This window comes from Watersipora subatra, chromosome 6, assembly GCF_963576615.1.
Source record: "Watersipora subatra chromosome 6, tzWatSuba1.1, whole genome shotgun sequence".
NCBI classification, from domain to species: Eukaryota; Metazoa; Bryozoa; class Gymnolaemata; order Cheilostomatida; family Watersiporidae; genus Watersipora; species Watersipora subatra.
In genome coordinates this window covers 14,152,687-14,174,655 of record NC_088713.1, presented here as the reverse complement: position 1 = coordinate 14,174,655, position 21,969 = coordinate 14,152,687, and the positions used below count along the sequence as shown (strand labels likewise).

The 21,969-nt window shown below is 36.5% G+C and overlaps 1 long non-coding RNA gene across 1 annotated transcript; it reads left to right on the top strand.

Moving 5' to 3' along the window:
* Positions 1-8,110: 8,110 nt before the first annotated feature.
* LOC137397912 (uncharacterized) lies at positions 8,111-10,817 on the top strand. The gene is made up of 4 exons (XR_010978926.1): positions 8,111-8,203; positions 8,896-8,953; positions 9,506-9,596; positions 10,690-10,817. It is a non-coding gene; the product is annotated as an uncharacterized lncRNA (long non-coding RNA).
* The last annotated feature ends 11,152 nt before the right edge of the window (positions 10,818-21,969 follow it).

Sequence of the window (21,969 nt, the reverse complement as noted above, 5' to 3'; positions counted from 1 at the left end):
TATCATTTTATTCCGGCAACAATGGTATTAATTGATACTTGCTTTTTAGTTTACTATGAAGTAACTATTATGTCAACACCTCCATTGTTTTTCTTCATATGCATCTATATGTAAATTAGGTGACTTAATGACATACAAGCAATCAATTATTATACATAATCACAGTTTTCCATTTTGACGTCCTTTGTGTGAGCATATAAACCACAGTGCCAACAATTAGCATATTTAGACCAATATGGTGGTATAGGCCAAGTTGTTTGTGCTACACTTAGATTGCTAAGTATGTAGCTGTCATTCATGGCCAGTTTTAAATGTGATCGTGTATAATATAAACCAAAGAGTGAAACAACACAGCAAAAATATTGAAACAGTTGTTTAGATCAGTTTTGTGCTCTTGAGAAAATTGTTCACAATCTGTTACAATAGTAACTCAAATTGATTATGCAACTTTCTGATATTTGTGCAGCAAAATGGCCTATAGCAACGTAACCCATAGGTACACTTCATACTCGTCATTTCATCTTGAGGATTATAATGCATCTTCTTTCAAAATGCAGCTACTCTGACCTTTATAATTAGTAAAAGACGAAAGTACTCAAAAGTAAAACATTGAAGTTCCTTTATATTTATTGTTGCTGATTCTCTAACATATATCGTCATATGCTTTTTTAAAGCCATAATAAATTTTGAGTTTTGGAAATTTTCCCAAATTTCCCATCAAACTTGCAAATTAATGTCACTGAAAGTGGCATCAAAAGTATGTTTGCCACAAAAATAAACTGTTACTAGGCAAGTTGAGGAAAATTTAACAATGTGAAGCAATGTTTCATCAGTATTGTGAGTAATCCCAAAAAGTCTCATGTCTTGTAATTGTCTAGTATTTTCATATCAGTGATACACTGTTCTGTAATGAGTCTGAAATATAGTGGTCAACATAGACAGGTTTGAGTTATAAGACTAAAGGGGCAATGAAACTAGGCAAATTTATTGCATGCAGAAGACTGATGAGATATTGCTGGCGTGGGCCTCAACACATTCTACTTCTTGCACACTACAAGAAGAAATCCGCACAAATCAATTCATGCATTTGTAACAATGATATTTAACCACTTTTATGTAGTAATTTCTTCAAAATAGTTTTCAATTTTGAAAGCAAGAAAAACTTGCCATTTTTAAAATGGTCTAATTTTGCAACAATTGACATCAAAATGTTAATTTTTTACTGGGTATTTTTGTACTTTTTGTTGGTCATGTCATACAGGAATGAGGAGAGTCTTATTAAATACATGTACAACTTTATTATGCCAATCTAGTGTTTTCACTCAACACCAACTTGCTAGGTGAATTATGTGATCATTTTGATGCTGTTTCCATGGTAACAAAATGGCAAATTGTTGCCAGCGTATGTTGGTAAACATTGACACAAACAAACTAGCAGCCGACTCATCGCATTTTCGTACAAAAACAACCAATCAAATTGCACCTAACAAGCTATAAAGTTCTGGTTGCAAAACTCTATCCATATTGTTTAATATCAATTAGCTGGGAAAATTCCAGTGCAGGTGAGCACCATTCAGCGTGATATTACCTTACATATTGCCTAGTGTGTTTTTATGCCTTAAATATACCAAAACGTTTTAAGATAGTGATTTTACAAATAGCGGTATCGAACCTGAAACTTTCAGAGTATCTATAACTACTTTTAGGAGAAAGTGAAAATAACCAATGTTTTGTGTTAAGTTACAAAAAGTCAAGCGGAGATAATAATATCATTTGTGTACTTAGCGCTATGTAGTTAGTGCTTCTAGTCCACAATTAATCTCTGTCAACTGTCTCTACTTGTCATACATGTACTTACAGGTCTCTCAATCAGTTGAGGAATTGTATATACTCTCTTTTGTCAACTGGCCGCTGTAATGGCCATACTGACAGGTCTCCCATTGAGTCGAGGAGTTGTTTATTTGCTCTCTTTTTTCAAAGCTTTGTCTTCAATGCATTACGCTTATTTGAGTGAAGTGAAATGGCTGTTGGCTACTAGGCTGAATAATGACCTCTTTTGGCTGGTTGAGATTTGTGTGTGTCACTGGTAGTTTGAAGTTGTTTTCTGTCAGTCCTTTGCTTAGTATCCGCTGTCATTAGTCATTGCTTATACAGGTTTCATTATTTAAATACCAACTGGCATTAGCTGTCTTATGATTTTTTCATGATTGATTTTGATATTTTACCACAAACCATAAAATAATATTGTTTCAAATCTAGTGATCTCTGCTTATGATACAACTTCTAGTTTGAAGGTGAAACACCAACTCTTTTGCTTTCAAATAGGTTGTCATTCAAACCATTTTAATAAAAGGCAGTAACTCAAGATACTATTAGAACTAGCAATATGAAAATACTGTTTTACATACTCCATGGACTATGGTGATACCAAATACTTAAATAACTTGTCATATGTTTGTGTGCTCTATTCTCTAGCTATTTCTTATGTTTGCCCCTGCAATGTACCAACATTTAGGGTTATGAGAAATGATGGCAATAAAGTATATGTTTTCTACAATACTGTATTCCTAATGAAACAATGAAAAACATGGTAATTCAAATGTTATAAGCTGTAAAGAGTAGTGCCATACAGATTAACTACTGTTCCAATCAGTTTCTTCATTTTTCAGTGGCAGTGAGTAAAAGTCAGATGCAGAAATTAAAAAGAAGAAGAAGAAGAGTATATTTTCAGCAATGTATGAATGAATTCATATCACCAGTCAAAAGTGAGTCGTTTTGTGAAATTTCCAAATTTTATTTAGAGTTCTGTAATACATAAGCTGTAGGAAATCCCTGGCATTTTTTATATAACACAGGAAGAAGGTGTGTGCCAGTTCAACTGAATTTGTTGAATTCTGTTTTTATTAACTTTCTTGTTAGTTGGACAACTTTCTTTTTTCACGTTTGGTTGAAAATATTTAGAGTGTCATAAAAACTTGTTTCTAAAGCTATCAAGTACAGCATTGTTGATTTTAGAGCTTGCAAGAATTTCAATGCCCAACTCCCAAACAACATCTCTGTTTTGAATTATTTGTTATTCAATGTTTATCTGCTATTTCTAGTTATAGTTCATAGTATATTAAGACTATTAAATTGTGAGTATCTGAGAGTGTTGAGCTGACTTGATTGCATTTTGTTATTTCATATGGGAAATATTGTCTTAGTTACTAGCAAATGAACAGACAAGCTCGGGTGCTAGAAAAGCATTATCATTGTATTTCTAGGTATTACAAAACTAATGTGGTGTTGCTTTGCTGGTTGTTCCTGGTCTCACAGGCTACACGACTTTGTGACTGACAGTTTTTCTCTCTTTAAACCATTTTTACAGGTTTTTCCAAAATAGTTTGTCTGTGTAAGTTATATTGTGGTGAAGTAAGTTTTATCTATATCATTAATAATGTTGAAACTGTCAAGTTCATAATGCTTGCTATTTAATAGCATGCAGTGTTTGGTTTAGCTTAGAGCCTGTCTACTTAGAATAGCACTATTACATCAGCTAAATTTCGTGCAAAATATTAAGAGTAAAAATCATATACATTTGCTATTGTTTCCATGATTCATGATACACTATGACTAGTAGAAATATACATTATATCCACTTCTCACATTATAATAGCATACTTGTAGCTCATTGTGCAGTTGGTGGCGTTTATAATCTGATATATTGTTTGATCTGAGTGATTTAGCTGTTACGTTGTTGACTCTCCAAATAATATGTAGATTAGTGATCTCCATCATAGTGTTCTTATCATTGTTACATTATGTGTTTACGCTTTACCAGAATAGTTATCACATCGTTGATTCCAAAGAGTAGTTTGGTGGTGGTATAATTTGTTTAACCTTTTTTAGGGCCTTTTAGACCCTCATCCACTCCAGCATTATGGTAAATCATTTTAGTACCTTAAATTGTTGAATGCTTTCTGACCTACCATAAAACCTGAATTCGAATGCCATAGTAGCTCTATTTTTAACCGCTCCCTTATAGTGGCAGTCAACTTAAGGTGACTTTTATTTAGTCGTCAAATTTTTAGGAAGATAAATTTAATCCTTTTACTTGTAAAGCGATGTTGCTTATACATGCATTTTGCACCCCCTTTTGGGCTAAGCAACACTAACTCTTTTGAATGCAATTAATCTGCTAACATACGCGCTACTTTCTGTATACCGCTAAATAAATATGCATAAAGAAATACCTTTACAAGTTAATATCTACCGCTGACAATTAACCTGTGATTATATTATAGCTTGTACCCTGATTTGAAGTTTCTGAAACATTTTTATTTTTGTTCTAAATTTGAAAGTCTTCTCTCATTTCATAACTAGATTAAACAATGTTGTCTAAAAACTTTTGCACTCATTGATATGTTTGCTGCAATTTACAGTCAAAACTGGTTTTTATGAGCAATAGAATTGGTTATAAGTGTCATACATGACAATCTCAAAGATTTTGCATGAAAAAAGACCAACTGTCATAAGCAGGTACTACTAGCACCATTTATGACTTGGTGTCCAAAAACAATGGCTTTATAATATACAGACCATATCATGATACCCTGAGCTGAAAATCAGTTACTATAATAACAAATCCAACATTTTTTTAAAACCTATAGTATAAACTTTTAAAATTAAATTATTGACTAAAATTATGTATTATACAAATCCAGGCCATTTCTTTGTCTTGAAGACATGAGAGGACAACTCTAGTTTTCTCCTTTTTCCTAAACTTTAATTGACTAAATTACAATTTTTAGGTAGATCTTTTTTATGTTCAAAACTGTTGATCATGCAAAATACAAATATAGTTTTGCTGCAGTACTTAGCTGCTTACATATTTTTGATTAACTTGTAACAAAATTGGAGAATGTTTGATAACAGTTTGATTTCACAATGCCAATAATTAAACCTAATAGCCAGTGAAACCTGCACTACTTACAGTTACCACCCTACAATTTATACTGCTTTCAGGGTAACTAAATTAACCCATAGGTTCTAATTTCAAAGGTTTTTCTAAAGTGTTGTACTACACATTTAGTCAATTCTCACCACACTTGCTAATTTATGACAAATGACTGCATACAAAAATGTTACCCATGCAGCAAAATAAAATAGTTTGTCAAAAAATACTGATTTTTCGTAAACTGTTGACATAAAAGGAGAAAATAAAAAAATGGGATTTTGACCAAAAAACATCATATAATTCAATGATTTAACTCATAGATTTAAATCATTTATTTAAATGATTTGGTTGTTTAATTCATAGATTTAAAACACCAAATGAAATTGTATATTTAAGTAATTTATCAAATATACTTTGTGTTTTTTTTCTGCCAACTCTGCCACTCATACACTGGCTTCCTTAAATGCTCTGTTAATACTTCATCTTTTTCATTAAGTTTCAGTTTTCCGATTTGTGGATTTATTTTCCTGCCATACTTACATTTTACTGTCTTTTCCTGCCTGGTTTTATATACAAATTTGTAGTAGGCGCTTCTTTTTGTTAGCATCTTAATTGAATACTTGTTGTAATCTCTTTATACCTGATATTCTCTTTATACTCGAATAAGCATTATTGCCTGGGATTGATAATTATGTTTTGTATATTTGCAGTTACCAAGGTGCTACATCCAGTGCAGTTTATTTGGCCTGGATAAACATTTTGTCAGGTGAGTCAAGTATTATGTGGTTGTGAGATCCAGAACATTTTCCATGTGACATGGCATAGTCTATTTTAGTTATGCTTTAGCCTTCTGTTGCTGATATAAATGATATATTTAAATCAGCAATTGAAACCGTAGATTTAAGTAATTATCAATTGACTTCTTTTTGCGAACCCTTCCACTCATACTCGGGCTTACTTAAATGCTCAGTTTATACTCTATCTTTTTCATTAAAGTTTATATAGTCATAGTTTCATATAGTCTTATTTTTCATTAAGTTTCTGTTTACCGATTTGTTGACTTATTATCCTATCATATTGTGAAGATTTAGATACAAAGTTGTAGTACTATCTTAATATCTTGATATCAGATTTATTATCTTAATTTAATACTTGTTGTAATCTTTTTAATGCTGATATTCTTTTTATCCCTTAAAGAGATTTTTTGTCTGGTATCGATAACAATGTTTTGTGTATTTGCAGTTACAAAAGTGCTAGATCCAGTGTAGTGTATTTGGCCTCGATAAACATATCGCCAGGTAAGTCAAGTATTATGTGGGTGTGAGATCACAGACATATTTCTATGTAACATGGCATAGTTTATATTAGTTTTGCTTTAACCTTATCTGCTAATCTAATTGTAACCGCTAAAATTAGAGTTTTTGCTGTCATTCAAGTCTGTCATGGTTACGACTTTTGATTTTTATGGTTCATCTTAGCTATTTCGGTTATTGCTAAAAAATCGGGCGGTTTGCTAGTTGACTCAACCTTCAATGTATGTTACTTGCTGCTTGTCTGCTATTTGCTGTTGGATGTTTTTTGAATGCATTGTAACATCACGAGCAAATCCCATTTATCAAGAAGGACTTTGTGGTTTTTTATGCATTGTTTTGGTATCCTTTGTTTAACGATGCAGGGCATAGGGTGAGGTCAACATGTTTGATTTTACCATTCTGGCTTTGGCATGCACTTGCCATTCGAGTCAACCTAGTTCTCTGACTCATATCGCTTGACCATAATAGTGCAGTCGGCATCAGAAGCAGGGGCTGTGTAGCTGAAAATATGCCCTTTAAAATATCAGTTGGAAAAAAATGTCCATGTTCTTTTTGTGCCATCGGTGAGAAGTACTACAATTCACATAGAAATGAGAGGCGATGGTTCTAGTGACAACCACATGGTTAAAAAAACAACGCGTTGCCAGTAAATAGGCCTTCCTTGCAGAAAAATGCCACATTTTATAATTTGTACGTATTAACAAAAAATCAATGCTGCAAGACAGATCTCTGTCAGGAATCGTGATTCATTTACAGGAAAAAGGATCAATAAAGAATAGAAATTATGTTGGATGGATTACCAAAGTGTGAGCTGCTAAGCAGATATCACAAAAGACATAAAATTAAACAAAAAACACATTGTTTCAGAAAAAAATTGTAGTGATTACAGTTTTAATGGTGAATAGTGAAATTCTTTATTTGATTCAATTCATGTTGAGTAATAATACTAGTATTTTACTACTCTAAAAATAAATCCTTATATGTAATATCATACATCTGTGATGCACAATGGTAGTTTGAATCTTATTTTATTATTAGCCTTGCAATAATTCAGGAACAACCAGTAAAGCCTGGTTCCTATACACACCACAAAAACTGATGTTACGTTGGTGTTTGCGCCATGCAATCACATGACCATCACATATTCATCCGTGATAAAATGAGAATTTATGTGTCGAGTACTGGCGGTAGTTGCGGGCTGTAAACACCGGAGCTCTTTGCTGGTAAACCATTGCAAGGGGTCACAGGCAAAAATCTTCCTGAAATACATTGTACAAGTGAAGACCAGTTATATCAAAATAACATAGTTAATATCTTGTTTTTGCTTCGACCAGCAACACAGCTTCATGTGAACCTAAGTCGTCGTTGAGCCTAGCAACGCATTGTTCTGGTGCACGAGATTACGCTGTCTCGCAGCTCTTATGAGAACCAGGCTTACATATATAACATTGTGTATGAAGGTAAGGTCAAATATCATTAATCAATCCATTGTATTTGTCAACATATCACATCGTTAGGTGTTGAGCTAGTAAAGTGAACAAGTTGCATTTCTGCTTAATTGTTAAACTCTTTTTTACTGAATTAAGAAATAAAACTATTCACTGATTACTGCCAGCAATAATGCAGCTTCAAACGTTATAAGCAATGCACACTGTCTTTAAACTTTTGATGAATTATATTACACAATTTGTCTAAATTCCATGGGTAACCAACACATTTTTCCCAAAGCGATCAGTTGGGTGTGAACATACGTATATTCAAGTAATTGTAACCATTATTGCAAGGCCTTTGGTAGACTATAATTGTTGAATAATTGTTGAGTCAATTATGATTAAAAAACTTTGTTATATTAAAATCTTGTAGGCTAATAGTTGATAGCGTACAGAAGCAAAGGGTTATGCGACACCCAGTTAAAAATTAAACCACACAAACAACTGCTTAGGATTTTGCTGAGGTAAGTGATCATAAGTTGGAATGCACTCGAAGATCAAATAGAGCTTCAGCTTATTTTCTTAAATTGTTTTTTTGCAAACTGGTGTCATAGTAGCCCATCGTTGTTGCTCAGCTACCAGGCCTAATGTTTATTTGAGCAAAACTCTACACAGGTCTTATGATGATATGCAACGGTTTTATATACTTGTAGAAATCATTCAGGCTTGCAGCAATTTATATATCTACATACATGTAGGGCTGATGAATTTTGGAAATAATTGTGCTTGTAAAATGTATTGATCTATCTATACACAAAATGTGAAACAGGACAGACATTGAAAATGAGAGCCAGTGTTGAAAGGACTAAAATAATATTGACACTAACGTTAAAAACAATTTTACAACACTCCTTTGCCCGTGCCCGTGACAACTACATACATCCCTTGTCAAAAAGATTTTGAGCATTTGGTTCTCAAGCTATTGCTAAGAACATTGTATGTTCTCATCGTGTTTCAAAATTTAGGTTAACAAAAATTTATATCAAGAAAGTCTGTGATTTGTAGATTACAATCTCCTGAATAAAGATAAATTCTAATGTAACTAAAATGTATTGCAACTAATTTTATAAACTTTGTTCTTGCTTATGGTTGATTAATTGTTTTATTTAGATTGACTGCTGTCTGGTATCGATAATGATGTTTTGTATATTTGCAGTTACAAAGGTGCTACATCTAGTGTATAGAGTATTTGGCCTCGATAAACATCTCGTCAGGTGAGTCAAGTAGTATTATGTGGGTGTGAGATCACAGACCCTTTTCCATTTGACATGACATAGTCTATTTTAATTTTGCTTTAGCCTTCTCCGGCTAATTGTAAGCACTAGTATTAGAGTTTTTGCTGTCATCCAAGTCTGTCGACTTTTGATTATAAGGTCAAATATCATTAATCAATCTATTTGTCAACATATCACATCATTAGGTGTTGAGCTAGTAAAGTGAACAAGTTACATTACGGTCCAATTGTTAAACTCTTTTTGACTGAAGTAAGAAATAAAACTATTCACTGGTTACTGCCAGCAATAATGCAGCTTCAAACGTTATAAGCAATGCACACTGTCTTTAAGCTTTTGATGAGTTATATTACACAATTTGTCTAAATTCCATGGATAACCAACACATTTTTCCCAAAGCGATCAGTTGGGTGTGAACATACGTATATTCAAGTAATTGTAACCATTATTGCAAGGCCTTTGGTAGACTATAATTGTTGAATAATTGTTGAGTCAATTATGATTAAAAAACTTTGTTATATTAAATTCTTGTAGGCTAATAGTTTATAGTGTACAGAAGCAAAGGGTTATGCGACACCCAGTTAAAAATTAAACCACACAAACAACTGCTTAGGATTTTGCTGAGGTAAGTGATCATAAGTTGGAATGCACTCGAAGATCAAATAGAGCTTCAGCTTATTTTCTTAAATTTGTTTTTTTTGCAAACTGGTGTCATAGTAGCCCATCGTTGTTGCTCATCTACTAGGCCTAATGTTTATTTGAGCAAAACTCTACACAGGTCTTATGATGATATGCAACAGTTTAATATACTTGTAGAAATCATTCGGGCTTGCAGCAATTTATTTATCTACATAGAGCTGATAATTTTTAGAAATAATTGTGCTTGTAAAATGTATTGATCTATCCATACACAAAATGTGAAACAGGACAGACATTGAAAATGAGAGCCAGTGTTGAAAGGACTAAAATAATATTGACACTAACATTAAAAACAATTTTACAATGCTCCTTTGCCCGTGCCCGTGACAACTACATACATCCCTTGCCAAGAAGATTTTGAGCATTTGGTTCTCAAGCTATTGCTAAAAACATTGTATGTTCTCATCGTGTTTCAACATTTAGGTTAACAAAAATTTATATCAAGAAAGTCTGTGATTTGTAGATTACAATCTCCCTAATAAAGATAAATTCTAATGTAACTAAAATGTATTGCAACTAATTTCATAAACTTTGTTCTTGCTTATGGTTGATTAATTGTTTTATTTAGATTGACTGCTATAAAAGATTAATAGTTTGGAAGTCTTGTTGCATCCTGCAACATTGGTGACAATTATCATATTTATTAGTTTTTGTAACTAGTGTTTTTAAGATGTCTGTTCTGATAACTGCAGGAGTATGCTGATCTAGTCATGTATAGCATTTGATTGAAATATACTATTCCAAGCACAATTGATTTAGTTAGCTTATGTGCTGATCACCATACAAAAGTTCATTATTTAATTTTGGCTATTTTGTATATTATGCTATTTCCTTGTTTATGACTACAGTATACTAATTGTGTTCATAACTTCCTGGTCATTGAGATATTTAATAGCTGTTGAAGATTCATAAGTGCAATTGTTATTCAGGTTTGCACAATCCACATATCTATACGATAAAAATTATGTCTAATAATGTTTTAGAATTAGTCATGCTCTGACGATGTTTGCGATCTATAGATACGCAAAATGTGAAACCGAAAATCCCAATGGCCTTTTTCTGAAGCAACATTATGAGTGGTTTACCAAACATAGTAGATGGCAATCCATTAAGTTTCTTCATCTGGCAGTAGCATTGATCGAAGGTCTGATGTGGCATCTAAGGCGTAAAGCAGTGTATTCCTGAACATGGATGATTTATCTCTTCAATCAAAGGTGTGTCAGGTGTATTTTTCAAAGTTTGTTTATGGCTCTGTATTACACAGCTAATTTGACCTCCTTTCTATTCTGCTTTAGTACAACGAAGGTGATTATCAGAACAAATTTTTATTTTAATGACTTTGATCAACCGGTGCTGCCAAATGATGACCTTCAACCTTGTGCTACCACCTTGTGCTTTTTATCTGCCAAATTAGCTATCCAAAACATGAATCGATAAAACTTGATTAACAAAAATGTATTAAAAATGGCGGCTAACAAACACCATTTTATTTCCTTTTACACATTGGCTAATAACCGGTATTGATATTGGTTATCAATGTTTTTTTAACAATCACAGAGTAAAGCTTGTATTACGGAGGTTTTTGTCTTCCAAGCTGCGTTTTTTCAGAATCGAAATAATTGCAAAAACAAACTATGATAACAATGGGACGAAGAGATGTAACTTTAAATAAATATTTTATAGGTTATCTATAAAATAACGGACCTAGCCGCAATGGATTGGTGAAAAATATTGTAAATATAAAGAACAATGCTGTGGTACAAGATAGTATTGATTGAGTTGTCTATTTGTTATGTTCAAGTACAATGAACAAAAATCGTATGAAAAAAGCCATATCTACAATACATAGCTTCAATATTTACCTGCTGGACATGTTCAAAGAAAAAATATTGCTTCAAAATTGTTAATTCATAGGTTTAAAGAGAAATATAGCCAAAAGGGTTCTCAATTGGTACCAAACTTTTATCATAAATTCAAGGTTAAGTTACTTATCAGTTGTCAACCAATATGCTTGGTAAAAGTCTTTAAAAATATGTTGATAAGTTGTCAAATTTTTTCTGACATACCAATAAAGTGGATGTTTTGTGAGCATACATGCTTACATTTTGTGAGCTAATAGTTGAGAGTTTCTTGATAGTTTTGAATAGCAAAACTATCAATTAACTATGATATGGTGTTCTCCATATGCTGTTTTCCTTCAAAGTTAGTTGATTTGTTTGGAGCTTGCCACAAACCCTGGTTCAGAAAAAGTCTAATGGTTACCTTTTGTTTTTACTCGGTCTTCAGTGCTTCCCTGTATAACTTTCCGATAAGTTTGCAGTTTGGGCAATCATTGCCGATCGCCAATGATCGAGTTCGAGCTCGAATGGAGCTTGAGCTCCAACGTATGCAAGTGTATACTGGTAATACTGGCTAGATTTTGCTACTATGAGCATTTACAAATTGCTTCTACCTTGCTCAGTGGTATGGAAAGTTAATCCAAAATTTTCTGACGATGGAACAAATCCAAGTGGTGTGAAGTTTGGCTTTGGGCGAGAAAAAAATAACTGTAGGGCAATGAAGGCTTGTCACCACTTCAGTAACATTTTTGATCAATAAAAGCCTGTGTGAATATAACTTATTCTGATCTCACACTTGTAAGACAACAGCTGTTATTCAATGAGGTTCAAAATTCATTTATTGAGTTTTTCAAACATCTGCACATTCATTTTCAGCTATGATTAGTTTTGCTTGTTATTTGCCATGCTAGTAATAGCTGATGCACTAGTGCCATGCTAGTAATAGCTGATGCACTAGTATCATGCTAGTAATAGCTGATGCACTAGTGCTATGCTAGTAATAGCTGATGCACTAGTGCCATGTTAGTAATAGCTGATGCACTAGTGCCATGCTAGTAATAACTGATGCACTAGTACCATGATAGTAATAGCTGATGCACTAGTACCATGCTAGAAATAGCTGATGCACTAGTGCAATGATAGTAATAGCTGATGCACTAGTGCCATGCTAGTAATAGCTGATGCACTAGTGCCGTGATAGTAATAACTGATGCACTAGTGCCATGCTAGTAATAGCTGATGCACTAGTGCCATGATAGTAATAGCTGATGCACTAGTGCCATGCTAGTAATACCTGATGCACTAGTGCCATGTTAGTAATAGCTGATGCACTAGTGCCCTGATAGTAATAGCTGATGCACTAGTGCCATGCTAGTAATAGCTGATGCACTAGTACCATGCTAGAAATAGCTGATGCACTAGTGCAATGATAGTAATAGCTGATGCACTAGTGCCATGCTAGTAATAGCTGATGCACTAGTGCCATGATAGTAATAACTGATGCACTAGTGCCATGCTAGTAATAGCTGATGCACTAGTACCATGCTAGAAATAGCTGATGCACTAGTGCAATGATAGTAATACCTGATGCACTAGTGCCATGTTAGTAATAGCTGATGCACTAGTGCCCTGATAGTAATAGCTGATGCACTAGTGCCATGCTAGTAATAACTGATGCACTAGTACCATGATAGTAATAGCTGATGCACTAGTACCATGCTAGAAATAGCTGATGCACTAGTGCAATGATAGTAATAGCTGATGCACTAGTACCATGCTAGAAATAGCTGATGCACTAGTGCAATGATAGTAATAGCTGATGCACTAGTGCCATGCTAGTAATAGCTGATGCACTAGTGCCATGATAGTAATAACTGATGCACTAGTGCCATGCTAGTAATAGCTGATGCACTAGTGCCATGATAGTAATAGCTGATGCACTAGTGCCATGCTAGCAATACCTGATGCACTAGTGCCATGTTAGTAATACCTGATGCACTAGTGCCATGCTAGTAATAGCTGATGCACTAGTACCATGTTAGTAATAGCTAATGCACTATTGCCATGTTAGTACTTGCTGATGCACTAGTACCATATTAGTAATAGCTGAAGCACTAGTGCCATGCTAGTAATAGCTGATGCACTAGTGCCATGATAGTAATAACTGATGCACTAGTGCCATGCTAGTAATAGCTGATGCACTAGTACCATGCTAGAAATAGCTGATGCACTAGTGCAATGATAGTAATACCTGATGCACTAGTGCCATGTTAGTAATAGCTGATGCACTAGTGCCATGCTAGTAATACCTGATGCACTAGTGCCATGTTAGTAATAGCTGATGCACTAGTGCCCTGATAGTAATAGCTGATGCACTAGTGCCATGCTAGTAATAACTGATGCACTAGTACCATGATAGTAACAGCTGATGCACTAGTACCATGCTAGAAATAGCTGATGCACTAGTGCAATGATAGTAATAGCTGATGCACTAGTGCCATGCTAGTAATAGCTGATGCACTAGTGCCATGATAGTAATAACTGATGCACTCGTGCCATGCTAGTAATAGCTGATGCACTAGTGCCATGATAGTAATAGCTGATGAACTAGTGCCATGCTAGTAATACCTGATGCACTAGTGCCATGTTAGTAATACCTGATGCACTAGTGCCATGCTAGTAATAGCTGATGCACTAGTATCATGCTAGTAATAGCTGATGCACTAGTGCTATGCTAGTAATAGCTGATGCACTAGTGCCATGTTAGTAATAGCTGATGCACTAGTGCCATGCTAGTAATAACTGATGCACTAGTACCATGCTAGTAATAGCTGATGCACTAGTGCCATGTTAGTAATAGCTGATGCACTAGTTCCATGCTAGTAATAGCTGATGCACTAGTACCATGATAGTGATAGCTGATGTGCTAGTGCCATGTTAGTAATAGCTGATGCACTAGTGCCATGCTAGTAATAACTGATGCACTAGTGCCATGCTAGTAATAGCTGATGCACTAGTACCATGCTAGAAATAGCTGATGCACTAGTGCAATGATAGTAATACCTGATGCACTAGTGCCATGTTAGTAATAGCTGATGCACTAGTACCATGCTAGTAATACCTGATGCACTAGTGTCATGCTAGTAATAGCTGATGCACTAGTACCATGATAGTAATAGCTGATGCACTAGTACCATGCTAGAAATAGCTGATGCACTAGTGCAATGATAGTAATAGCTGATGCACTAGTGCCATGCTAGTAATAGCTGATGCACTAGTGCCATGATAGTAATAACTGATGCACTAGTGCCAGGCTAGTAATAGCTGAAGCACTAGTGCCATGCTAGTAATAGCTGATGCACTAGTGCCATGCTAGTAATACCTGATGCACTAGTGCCATGTTAGTAATAGCTGATGCACTAGTGCCCTGATAGTAATAGCTGATGCACTAGTGCCATGCTAGTAATACCTGATGCACTAGTACCATGCTAGAAATAGCTGATGCACTAGTGCAATGATAGTAATAGCTGATGCACTAGTGCCATGCTAGTAATAGCTGATGCACTAGTGCCATGATAGTAATAACTGATGCACTAGTGCCATGCTAGTAATAGCTGATGCACTAGTACCATGCTAGAAATAGCTGATGCACTAGTGCAATGATATTAATACCTGATGCACTAGTGCCATGTTAGTAATAGCTGATGCACTAGTGCCATGCTAGTAATACCTGATGCACTAGTGCCATGTTAGTAATAGCTGATGCACTAGTGCCCTGATAGTAATAGCTGATGCACTAGTGCCATGCTAGTAATAACTGATGCACTAGTACCATGATAGTAATAGCTGATGCACTAGTACCATGCTAGAAATAGCTGATGCACTAGTGCAATGATAGTAATAGCTGATGCACTAGTGCCATGCTAGTAATAGCTGATGCACTAGTGCCATGATAGTAATAACTGATGCACTAGTGCCATGCTAGTAATAGCTGATGCACTAGTGCCATGATAGTAATAGCTTATGCACTAGTGCCATGCTAGTAATACCTGATGCACTAGTGCCATGTTAGTAATACCTGATGCACTAGTGCCATGCTAGTAATAGCTGATGCACTAGTATCATGCTAGTAATAGCTGATGCACTAGTGCTATGCTAGTAATAGCTGATGCACTAGTGCCATGTTAGTAATAGCTGATGCACTAGTGCCATGCTAGTAATAACTGATGCACTAGTACCATGCTAGAAATAGCTGATGCACTAGTGCAATGATAGTAATAGCTGATGCACTAGTGCCATGCTAGTAATAGCTGATGCACTAGTGCCATGATAGTAATAACTGATGCACTAGTGCCAGGCTAGTAATAGCTGAAGCTCTAGTGCAATGATAGTAATAGCTGATGCACTAGTGCCATGCTAGTAATAACTGATGCACTAGTACCATGATAGTAATAGCTGATGCACTAGTACCATGCTAGAAATAGCTGATGCACTAGTGCCATGCTAGTAATAGCTGATGCACTAGTGCCATGCTAGTAATAGCTGATGCACTAGTATCATGCTAGTAATAGCTGATGCACTAGTGCTATGCTAGTAATAGCTGATGCACTAGTGCCATGTTAGTAATAGCTGATGCACTAGTGCCATGCTAGTAATAACTGATGCACTAGTACCATGCTAGAAATAGCTGATGCACTAGTTCAATGATAGTAATAGCTGATGCACTAGTGCCATGATAGTAATAGCTGATGCACTAGTACCATGCTAGAAATAGCTGATGCACTAGTGCCATGCTAGTAATAGCTGATGCACTAGTGCCATGATAGTAATAGCTGATGCACTAGTACCATGCTAGAAATAGCTGATGCACTAGTGCCATGATAGTAATACCTGATGCACTAGTGCCATGTTAGTAATAGCTGATGCACTAGTGCAATGATAGTAATAGCTGATACACTAGTGCCATGCTAGTAATAGCTTATTCACTAGTGCAATGATAGTAATAGCTGATGCACTAGTGCCATGCTAGTAATAGCTGATGCACTAGTGCAATGATAGTAATACCTGATGCACTAGTGCCATGTTAGTAATAGCTGATGCACTAGTGCCCTGATAGTAATAGCTGATGCACTAGTGCCATGATAGTAATAACTGATGCACTAGTGCCATGCTAGTAATAGCTGATGCACTAGTGCCATGATAGTAATAGCTGATGCACTAGTGCCATGCTAGTAATACCTGATGCACTAGTGCCATGTTAGTAATAGCTGATGCACTAGTGCCCTGATAGTAATAGCTGATGCACTAGTGCCATGCTAGTAATAGCTGATGCACTAGTACCATGCTAGAAATAGCTGATGCACTAGTGCAATGATAGTAATAGCTGATGCACTAGTGCCATGCTAGTAATAGCTGATGCACTAGTGCCATGATAGTAATAACTGATGCACTAGTGCCATGCTAGTAATAGCTGATGCACTAGTACCATGCTAGAAATAGCTGATGCACTAGTGCAATGATAGTAATACCTGATGCACTAGTGCCATGTTAGTAATAGCTGATGCACTAGTGCCCTGATAGTAATAGCTGATGCACTAGTGCCATGCTAGTAATAACTGATGCACTAGTACCATGATAGTAATAGCTGATGCACTAGTACCATGCTAGAAATAGCTGATGCACTAGTGCAATGATAGTAATAGCTGATGCACTAGTACCATGCTAGAAATAGCTGATGCACTAGTGCAATGATAGTAATAGCTGATGCACTAGTGCCATGCTAGTAATAGCTGATGCACTAGTGCCATGATAGTAATAACTGATGCACTAGTGCCATGCTAGTAATAGCTGATGCACTAGTGCCATGATAGTAATAGCTGATGCACTAGTGCCATGTTAGTAATACCTGATGCACTAGTGCCATGCTAGTAATAGCTGATGCACTAGTACCATGTTAGTAATAGCTAATGCACTATTGCCATGTTAGTACTTGCTGATGCACTAGTACCATATTAGTAATAGCTGAAGCACTAGTGCCATGCTAGTAGTAGCTGATGCACTAGTGCCATGATAGTAATAACTGATGCACTAGTGCCATGCTAGTAATAGCTGATGCACTAGTACCATGCTAGAAATAGCTGATGCACTAGTGCAATGATAGTAATACCTGATGCACTAGTGCCATGTTAGTAATAGCTGATGCACTAGTGCCATGCTAGTAATACCTGATGCACTAGTGCCATGTTAGTAATAGCTGATGCACTAGTGCCCTGATAGTAATAGCTGATGCACTAGTGCCATGCTAGTAATAACTGATGCACTAGTACCATGATAGTAATAGCTGATGCACTAGTACCATGCTAGAAATAGCTGATGCACTAGTGCAATGATAGTAATAGCTGATGCACTAGTGCCATGCTAGTAATAGCTGATGCACTAGTGCCATGATAATAATAACTGATGCACTAGTGCCATGCTAGTAATAGCTGATGCACTAGTGCCATGATAGTAATAGCTGATGCACTAGTGCCATGCTAGTAATACCTGATGCACTAGTGCCATGTTAGTAATACCTGAAGCACTAGTGCCATGCTAGTAATAGCTGATGCACTAGTATCATGCTAGTAATAGCTGATGCACTAGTGCTATGCTAGTAATAGCTGATGCACTAGTGCCATGTTAGTAATAGCTGATGCACTAGTGCCATGCTAGTAATAACTGATGCACTAGTACCATGCTAGTAATAGCTGATGCACTAGTGCCATGTTAGTAATAGCTGATGCACTAGTTCCATGCTAGTAATAGCTGATGCACTAGTACCATGATAGTGATAGCTGATGTGCTAGTGCCATGTTAGTAATAGCTGATGCACTAGTGCCATGCTAGTAATAGCTGATGCACTAGTGCCATGCTAGTAATAGCTGATGCACTAGTGTCATGCTAGTAATAGCTGATGCACTAGTACCATGATAGTAATAGCTGATGCACTAGTACCATGCTAGAAATAGCTGATGCACTAGTGCAATGATAGTTATAGCTGATGCACTAGTGCCATGCTAGTAATAGCTGATGCACTAGTGCCATGATAGTAATAACTGATGCACTAGTGCCAGGCTAGTAATAGCTGAAGCACTAGTGCCATGCTAGTAATAGCTGATGCACTAGTGCCATGCTAGTAATACCTGATGCACTAGTGCCATGTTAGTAATAGCTGATGCACTAGTGCCCTGATAGTAATAGCTGATGCACTAGTGCCATGCTAGTAATACCTGATGCACTAGTACCATGCTAGAAATAGCTGATGCACTAGTGCAATGATAGTAATAGCTGATGCACTAGTGCCATGCTAGTAATAGCTGATGCACTAGTGCCATGATAGTAATAACTGATGCACTAGTGCCATGCTAGTAATAGCTGATGCACTAGTACCATGCTAGAAATAGCTGATGCACTAGTGCAATGATATTAATACCTGATGCACTAGTGCCATGTTAGTAATAGCTGATGCACTAGTGCCATGCTAGTAATACCTGATGCACTAGTGCCATGTTAGTAATAGCTGATGCACTAGTGCCCTGATAGTAATAGCTGATGCACTAGTGCCATGCTAGTAATAACTGATGCACTAGTACCATGATAGTAATAGCTGATGCACTAGTACCATGCTAGAAATAGCTGATGCACTAATGCAATGATAGTAATAGCTGATGCACTAGTGCCATGCTAGTAATAGCTGATGCACTAGTGCCATGATAGTAATAACTGATGCACTAGTGCCATGCTAGTAATAGCTGATGCACTAGTGCCATGATAGTAATAGCTGATGCACTAGTGCCATGCTAGTAATACCTGATGCACTAGTGCCATGTTAGTAATACCTGATGCACTAGTGCCATGCTAGTAATAGCTGATGCACTAGTATCATGCTGGTAATAGCTGATGCACTAGTGCTATGCTAGTAATAGCTGATGCACTAGTGCCATGTTAGTAATAGCTGATGCACTAGTGCCAAGCTAGTAATAACTGATGCACTAGTACCATGCTAGAAATAGCTGATGCACTAGTGCAATGATAGTAATAGCTGATGCACTAGTGCCATGCTAGTAATAGCTGATGCACTAGTGCCATGATAGTAATAACTGATGCACTAGTGCCAGGCTAGTAATAGCTGAAGCACTAGTGCAATGATAGTAATAGCTGATGCACTAGTGCCATGCTAGTAATAACTGATGCACTAGTACCATGATAGTAATAGCTGATGCACTAGTACCATGCTAGAAATAGCTGATGCACTAGTGCCATGCTAGTAATAGCTGATGCACTAGTGCCATGCTAGTAATAGCTGATGCACTAGTATCATGCTAGTAATAGCTGATGCACTAGTGCTATGCTAGTAATAGCTGATGCACTAGTGCCATGTTAGTAATAGCTGATGCACTAGTGCCATGCTAGTAATAACTGATGCACTAGTACCATGCTAGAAATAGCTGATGCACTAGTGCAATGATAGTAATAGCTGATGCACTAGTGCCATGATAGTAATAGCTGATGCACTAGTACCATGCTAGAAATAGCTGATGCACTAGTGCCATGCTAGTAATAGCTGATGCACTAGTGCCATGCTAGTAAAAGCTGATGCACTAGTACCATGCTAGAAATAGCTGATGCACTAGTGCTATGATAGTAATACCTGATGCACTAGTGCCATGTTAGTAATAGCTGATGCACTAGTGCAATGATAGTAATAGCTGATACACTAGTGCCATGCTAGTAATAGCTTATTCACTAGTGCAATGATAGTAATAGCTGATGCACTAGTGCCATGCTAGTAATAGCTGATGCACTAGTGCAATGATAGTAATACCTGATGCACTAGTGCCATGTTAGTAATAGCTGATGCACTAGTGCCCTGATAGTAATAGCTGATGCACTAGTGCCATGCTAGTAATAACTGATGCACTAGTACCATGATAGTAATAGCTGATGCACTAGTACCATGCTAGAAATAGCTGATGCACTAGTGCAATGATAGTAATAGCTGATGCACTAGTACCATGCTAGAAATAGCTGATGCACTAGTGCAATGATAGTAATAGCTGATGCACTAGTGCCATGCTAGTAATAGCTGATGCACTAGTGCAATGATAGTAATACCTGATGCACTAGTGCCATGTTAGTAATAGCTGATGCACTAGTGCCCTGATAGTAATAGCTGATGCACTAGTGCCATGCTAGTAATAACTGATGCACTAGTACCATGATAGTAATAGCTGATGCACTAGTACCATGCTAGAAATAGCTGATGCACTAGTGCAATGATAGTAATAGCTGATGCACTAGTGCCATGCTAGTAATAGCTGATGCACTAGTGCAATGATAGTAATACCTGATGCACTAGTGCCATGTTAGTAATAGCTGATGCACTAGTGCCCTGATAGTAATAGCTGATGCACTAGTGCCATGCTAGTAATAACTGATGCACTAGTACCATGATAGTAATAGCTGATGCACTAGTATCATGCTAGTAATAGCTGATGCACTAGTGCTATGCTAGTAATACCTGATGCACTAGTGCCATGTTAGTAATAGCTGATGCACTAGTGCCATGCTAGTAATAACTGATGCACTAGTACCATGCTAGAAATAGCTGATGCACTAGTGCAATGATAGTAATAGCTGATGCACTAGTGCCATGCTAGTAATAGCTGATGCACTAGTGCCATGATAGTAATAACTGATGCACTAGTGCCAGGCTAGTAATAGCTGAAGCACTAGTGCAATGATAGTAATAGCTGATGCACTAGTGCCATGCTAGTAATAACTGATGCACTAGTACCATGATAGTAATAGCTGATGCACTAGTACCATGCTAGAAATAGCTGATGCACTAGTGCCATGCTAGTAATAGCTGATGCACTAGTACCATGCTAGAAATAGCTGATGCACTAGTGCAATGATAGTAATAGCTGATGCACTAGTGCCATGCTAGTAATAGCTGATGCACTAGTGCAATGATAGTAATACCTGATGCACTAGTGCCATGTTAGTAATAGCTGATGCACTAGTGCCCTGATAGTAATAGCTGATGCACTAGTGCCATGCTAGTAATAACTGATGCACTAGTACCATGATAGTAATAGCTGATGCACTAGTACCATGCTAGAAATAGCTGATGCACTAGTGCAATGATAGTAATAGCTGATGCACTAGTACCATGCTAGAAATAGCTGATGCACTAGTGCAATGATAGTAATAGCTGATGCACTAGTGCCATGCTAGTAATAGCTGATGCACTAGTGCAATGATAGTAATACCTGATGCACTAGTGCCATGTTAGTAATAGCTGATGCACTAGTGCCCTGATAGTAGTAGCTGATGCACTAGTGCCATGCTAGTAATAACTGATGCACTAGTACCATGATAGTAATAGCTGATGCACAAGTACCATGCTAGAAATAGCTG